Source organism: Tenrec ecaudatus, chromosome 4 (genome assembly GCF_050624435.1).
Source record: "Tenrec ecaudatus isolate mTenEca1 chromosome 4, mTenEca1.hap1, whole genome shotgun sequence".
NCBI lineage: Eukaryota > Metazoa > Chordata > Mammalia > Afrosoricida > Tenrecidae > Tenrec > Tenrec ecaudatus.
Window position 1 is genome coordinate 32,737,404 of NC_134533.1, and position 6,258 is coordinate 32,743,661.

The window sequence follows — 6,258 nt, forward strand, 5'->3', positions numbered from 1 at the left end:
GTTTCAATGAATTTAGTGGACATTTTTAAAATTTCTTTTTCCTGTTGTTATTTCTAATTGGAAATTGGCCCAAAATGGCCACAGATGTGAAAAAGTTGTTGTTAGCCTAAACCAGATACAAACTACCAAGCTAGGTAACCACCGGATAATGTGCTAAGCCAGGAGCCTCAGTTTACTAGTTTACTATACAGAACACCAAAATAACCTCAAGATAGCCACTGTTTTCCCAAACTGTCTTTAGTATAATCTAAAAAAAGAGGAAAATACACTTGCCAAGAACATTTGAAACACTACAACAGAGTGAGCAGAGCTTGGATTGGAAGGGTTATTTATTTTAAAATGACTCCCAAGTGGTCCAAGAGGCAGAGAGGCTAAAGAGTTCAGCCAACACCAAAGCTTGAGTTTTTAAAATCTCATGGCAGTTGCAGATAACATCTTTTCAATCCCACTTCTGACACCAATATATGTCAAAGAATAAAAAAATCAGTACTTTGTTAGGAATGAAAGAGCAATAATTTCACTGTGGAATATTAATAATTACTACTGAGCAGAACAAAATGAAATTTCTAAATGCTCCAAAACATGGACCATGAGAAGGTCTCCTTATTAGGGAGACTTTTAGAGAGAGTGGACCATTAGTCATATATCATCAGCTCATGGAGCCAGTCTGTGGAAGCCTGTTGGAAAAATGTCTTCCCTTCTATTTTCAGAACATGAAAACTCCTGAAATTCACTTCTCCCGAGAACAACAATTTTGTATCACTCCTTCATTCCCTCAGAAACAGAGCAAATCAGCCCATTGCTGTACGTTGGGCCTTAATGCTTCACATATTTTCATCTACAGGGAAAAACGTCTTCATAATATTCTTTGATCTCACTTACTTACCTAATAGAGATGAGCAAAAATTACTCATCTAATTATGATTGGATTATTTTAGTTTTAAAAGGTTTATAGGTTGAGTGAAGTAATTGTGGTTAATTTATATCAACCTATCCCTTTGTACCTACTATATTAGCAGATTTTTAATCCTCAAAGATTGAGCTCGTGATCCAAAAGAAGTCACAGTCTGCACCTGGCATTTTGTGTACCGGAATTTGAGAGTCTCCGAAATTTTTTTTTCCTTCTTGCTCTGCTAAACTTAACTTATGCAAACATAATATTCCCTCCAACCAGGAGACTCCTTCCTTATGAAATGAGTGAATAAGAGCAAAATATGTAGACTAGACAAGGCGAGAGCATTCTGTCTTTATTTGGTGTATGCAGAGCAGTGTGGGAAGGGACGTCAGGAGAAAGGAAAAGGCAATAACAATATTTCACTTATAAGCCCTCATTTTCTTTTTTTTTTTTTTGTTTTTTTTTTGTTTTTTTTTTGTTGTTTTTTAAACATTTTATTAGGGGCTCATACAACACTTATCACAATCCATACATAGACATACATCAATTGTATAAAGCACATCTGTACATATTTTGCCCTAATCATATTCTTTTTTTTTTTCTTCTTTTACATTTTATTAGGGACTCCAACAACTCTTACCACAATCCATACATATACATACATCAATTGTACAAAGCACACCCATACACTCCCTGTCCCAATCACTCTCAAGGCATTTGCTCTTCACCTAAGCCCCTTGCATCAGGTCCTCCTTTTTTTCCCCCCCTCCCTCCCTTTTCCCCCCTCCCTCATATGCCCTTGGTAATTTATACCTCGTTATTTTGTCATATCTTGCCCTATTCGGGGTCTCCCTTCCCCCCTTCTCTGCTGTCCCTCTCCCAGGGAAGAGGTCACATGTGGCTCCTTGTAATCAGTTTCCCCTTTCCAACCCACTCACCCTCCACTCTCCCAGCATCGTCCCTCACTCCCTTGGTCCTGGAGGTATCATCCACCCTGGATTCCCTGTATCTCCAACCCTCCTATGTACCAGTGTACAGCCTCTGTCCTATCCAGCCCTGCAAGGTAGAATTCGGATCATGGTAGTTGGGGGGAGGAAGCATCCAGGATCTGGGGGAAAGCTGTGTTCTACATCGATACTACCTCACACCCTAATTAACCCATCTCCTCTCCTAAACACCTCTATGAGGGGATCTCCATTATAAGCCCTCATTTTCTAAGCATTGTTACTCACAATTAAAATGATTCTTACTAGTTAACTGGAGAAAAGAACACACATTTTCAAATTAGGGGATGATGACTTTTTATTTCATTTTTACAATCTTGATTACTATTGAAAAAGATAAGGGCATATTTTTCAATGATAATACAGCAATGTGAACACTCCTATGAAATCTTTACTCAGAAATAAAATATACTTAATGTAGTCCATAGCCTGCTTTATATACTAATAATTGGTTTTCCACACACATCCTTGCATAGGGCATACAGCATTAAAATACATGAAGACTTTGATGAATATTGGCTCAGTAGTAAATTTCAAAATTTAAAGTATGTATTAATTCATGAGGCATGCAAATGAAAATGTTATTGAAAGAAAAATCATTCATTGGTTGACTTCTTTATTTAAATGATACAGAGATTTATTAAGAGTGAAAGGGAAAACTATACCACTTAGCTTTTCATGCATCACACGATATCTTGAATTATAGCAAATTATTTTTCTAATATTTTATGATGTACTTGATACTAGCTTATTTTTAGTTAGTTGACAACATTTTCAGCTCCAATCTTAGTCTTTTAAAACTTCTGCATTTGGCAGCAAAAAAAACACCCTTGACAATCTTATAACTATTTTTTCTGTGTCTCTCTATGCCTTTCTCTCTTCACTTTTCTATCTGATTATTTCTCTCTACACATAAACACACATTTAAACATAAATATACTCATACACAAACATATCCCTTCAATTCAAATTTATTTTAACTTAATATAATAGAATACTGATTTCCCACTCAGACTTTCCTTTTGTATCATTCAGTTATAACAAATTTAGATCCTGATTGAGGCTCATTAATTCATATTCATTCAGTTTTGCAAGCCCCTACCAGAAGGCAACAACCATAAAACAACAGGATAGAAGTTTCCCTCTAACCCCTAGAAACAGAAAATATAGATGAGCACTATTAAAAAGTTTTTAAAAAGTTTGCTGACAAAGATATGAAAAGATACTGAAATTTATTAGCAAAATTTTAAAGCTGCCTGGTATATGACCCGTGGGTCCCAAAGAGGTAAAGTTTGCCAGCATATGTGCTTTGAATTAAAAGAGCCCATTTCCTTAAAGCCCTGCTCTCACGCATGACCTTCTCCAATATTTTCAATATGTTAAACTATCAGCATCAGCTCAAGTATTTTGTATTACCTTTTCTTCAGTTGTCTATTAATTGTGCAGACTCAAAGTTCAGATAGAGATTCAGATTTAGACCCATTCACCAATATCTTTGTCTTTCCAGTTCCTACAATAAGCAGGTCGTTTATCTTCAGGTGTGCTGTCAGATACCAGACATTCCACACAGAATGAGTGACAGGCAAGTCAAAAGTGTCTATCTGAATTGCTTTCTGCTGTGGGCCACTGAGATTCAGTTCTGCTGAGGATTACTCTAGGAATCCCACGAAGCCGGAAAAATGTCCTTCTCAAATACTGAAAAGCAAGACCAAGAATGAAACACCAAACAAACCCACTATATCGAGTCTTATGCAATTTGAAACAACTTATAACAACCATATTGGACAGAGTATCACTCTCTGTAAACTAATCTTTACAGGAGAAGACTACAAAATATTTCCCACATTTCAAGACCTTGCACTTAACAACTGAGTATTTAACCAATACACCACCAATGAACCCTTAAAGTACATAAGCATGGGCGATTAATTCACCAAACTTTTGCTCCCTTGGGCAAGCACAATTCCTGCAAACTTCCAGGTCTATAAAAGAACTAGAATGGCTGAACATGACCTCCTAAAGAACCAGGGAAAGCCCAAGACTGGGAGAAGATTCAGTCCATATGTTGGTGTTCACCCACTCGCTGCGATCAAGTAGGCTCTTTTATCCATGGCTCTGCAACTCCTAGTAATTGATTGGGGGGAACTATGCAAACAGGATATGTAAAACACTGATAGAAGTTACTGGTCAGTTTTAATTGCCATTCCTCTCGTTATAAGAGAGAATTCCAGGGTCCATCAAGGGAGAAGAATCACCATTGGTGCAGGTTCAAAATTGCTACCTGAAGTGGCAGAGACTGAGACCACGGGTACCAGAAGCTACTGCGTTAAGACTACAGAAAAGGTTCCATGGTGAGAGAGAGCAGAGAGTTTGAGCCACAGAGATAGTAAGGGGGAGTGACAGGCCAATTTCCTGTCAGAGGCTGTGTTAGTCGGGGTAGACTAGAGAAACAAATCCATAGACACGCATATGTGTATAAGAAAGAACTTTATATACAAGAGCAGTTGAATATTGAAAAACATCCCAGCTCAGTCCAGATCAATCCCATAAGTCCAATATTAGCCCATATGTCCTATACTCATCTAAAGTCCTCTTCAGACTCTTGGAACATATACAATGACACTGAATGCAGGAAGATCACAGGCCAGTAGGTGGGAAGTCTTGTGGATCCAGTGGTGTTGTAAGCATCTCAACACTGGCAGGGGTCACCACTTGGCTTCTCTGGCTCCAGAGGTCTACCTCCATCACCCTCTCTCCATGTGTATTCTCCACAGGGATGTGTGGCAGGGAGCGAGGAGACACAGAGAGAGAGAGAGAGAGAGAGAGAGAGAGAGAGAGAGAGAGAGAGAGAGAGAGAGAGAGAGAGAGAGAGAGAGAGAGAGAGAGAGAGAGAGTGTGTGTGTCCTGCCTCCAAGGAGGAATACTAGAGTTCCAGAATTCTCAGAACAAGGCCATGCCCACACAGAGGCCTCATTGTCTATGATCTGATTGACAGACTAGACTCTGCCCTTTCACTCTGAATACTCAAATTGACACCAGATTATGTAACTACCACAGAGGCCAAGGGGCCACATGACTTAGAGGTTGAAGACTCGTGAGAGATACTTTGTTGATGATTGAGAAGGTTTGGTGTTATGTAAAGATGATATTGGAACAAAAGAAAAGTAAAAGGAAATACCGGAAAGAACTAGGGGGCGAAATACATTTATAGAGGTATAAATATAGGTATACATATATTATATATATAATAAAAGGTATATAAGTCTATGAACATATATTTGAATATTTATTATTAATGTCGCAGACAGACATTGAGTCTCTTCTCAAAACTCCCTCAATGCAAGAATACTTTGTTCTAATAGCCTGGCATTCTATGATGCTCACTTTCCCGACACTATCGCTGAAGACAAAATGGATGCATAAGAAAGCTATGGTGGCCGGCAATTACAAGATACAGCATCTGGGGTCTTAAAGGCTTAAAGTTAAACAAATTGCCAGCTAGCAGGGAAGCAACAATGACCACATGGCAGAAGCAGACCAACCTGTGTGATCATGAGATGTTGACATGAAAGAACCAGAAGACCCAAAAGAAATAATTATATCGGTGTGAACAATGAGGTTCAGAGTGGAGACTCAAAACCCATCTGTAGACATTGGAAATCCCTCACCGAAGGATCACAAGGAAGGAATGAGTCAGTCAAGGAGTGTAGCATAGCACTGACGAAACACACAGCATTCCTCTAATTCTTTAATTAAAGAAATTATCATGACCGCTATCATGACCTCAGTTCTACCTTACAGATCTGACTAGACTGGAGCAGGTACACTGGTACAGACAAGAGCCCTGGACACAGAATTCAGGACATAAAAAACCCTCAGAAACAGTAATGGAAGTAGCAATACCATGAGGGTAGGGAAAAGATAGGGAGGAAATGGGAATAAATCAGGAACCAACCGATCACAATGATTGCACAACAAGTCCCCCTCCCCCAAGGGGGATGAACAACAGATACATGGGTGAAAGAGACATGAATGGTGTAAGATTTGACAATAATAATAAATCATAATTTATCCAAGGTTCATGAGGGTGGGAGGGAGAAAAAAAAGAGGAGCTGATTCAAAGGACTCAAGTAGAAAGAAAATGTTTTGAAAATGATGATGGCAACATCTGTACAAATGCTCCTGATACAACTGATGTATAGATTGTTATAAGAACTATAAGAGCCCCTGATAAAATAATTTACAAAAAAGAGAGAGAGAGAGAAATAGATGGGAGGACATCTTTCATTCTGTCCATTAAATACTTCTGCTAATTGAGAAGAAAAAAAAGGAAAATAATTCTAACCTTTTTTTTCTGGC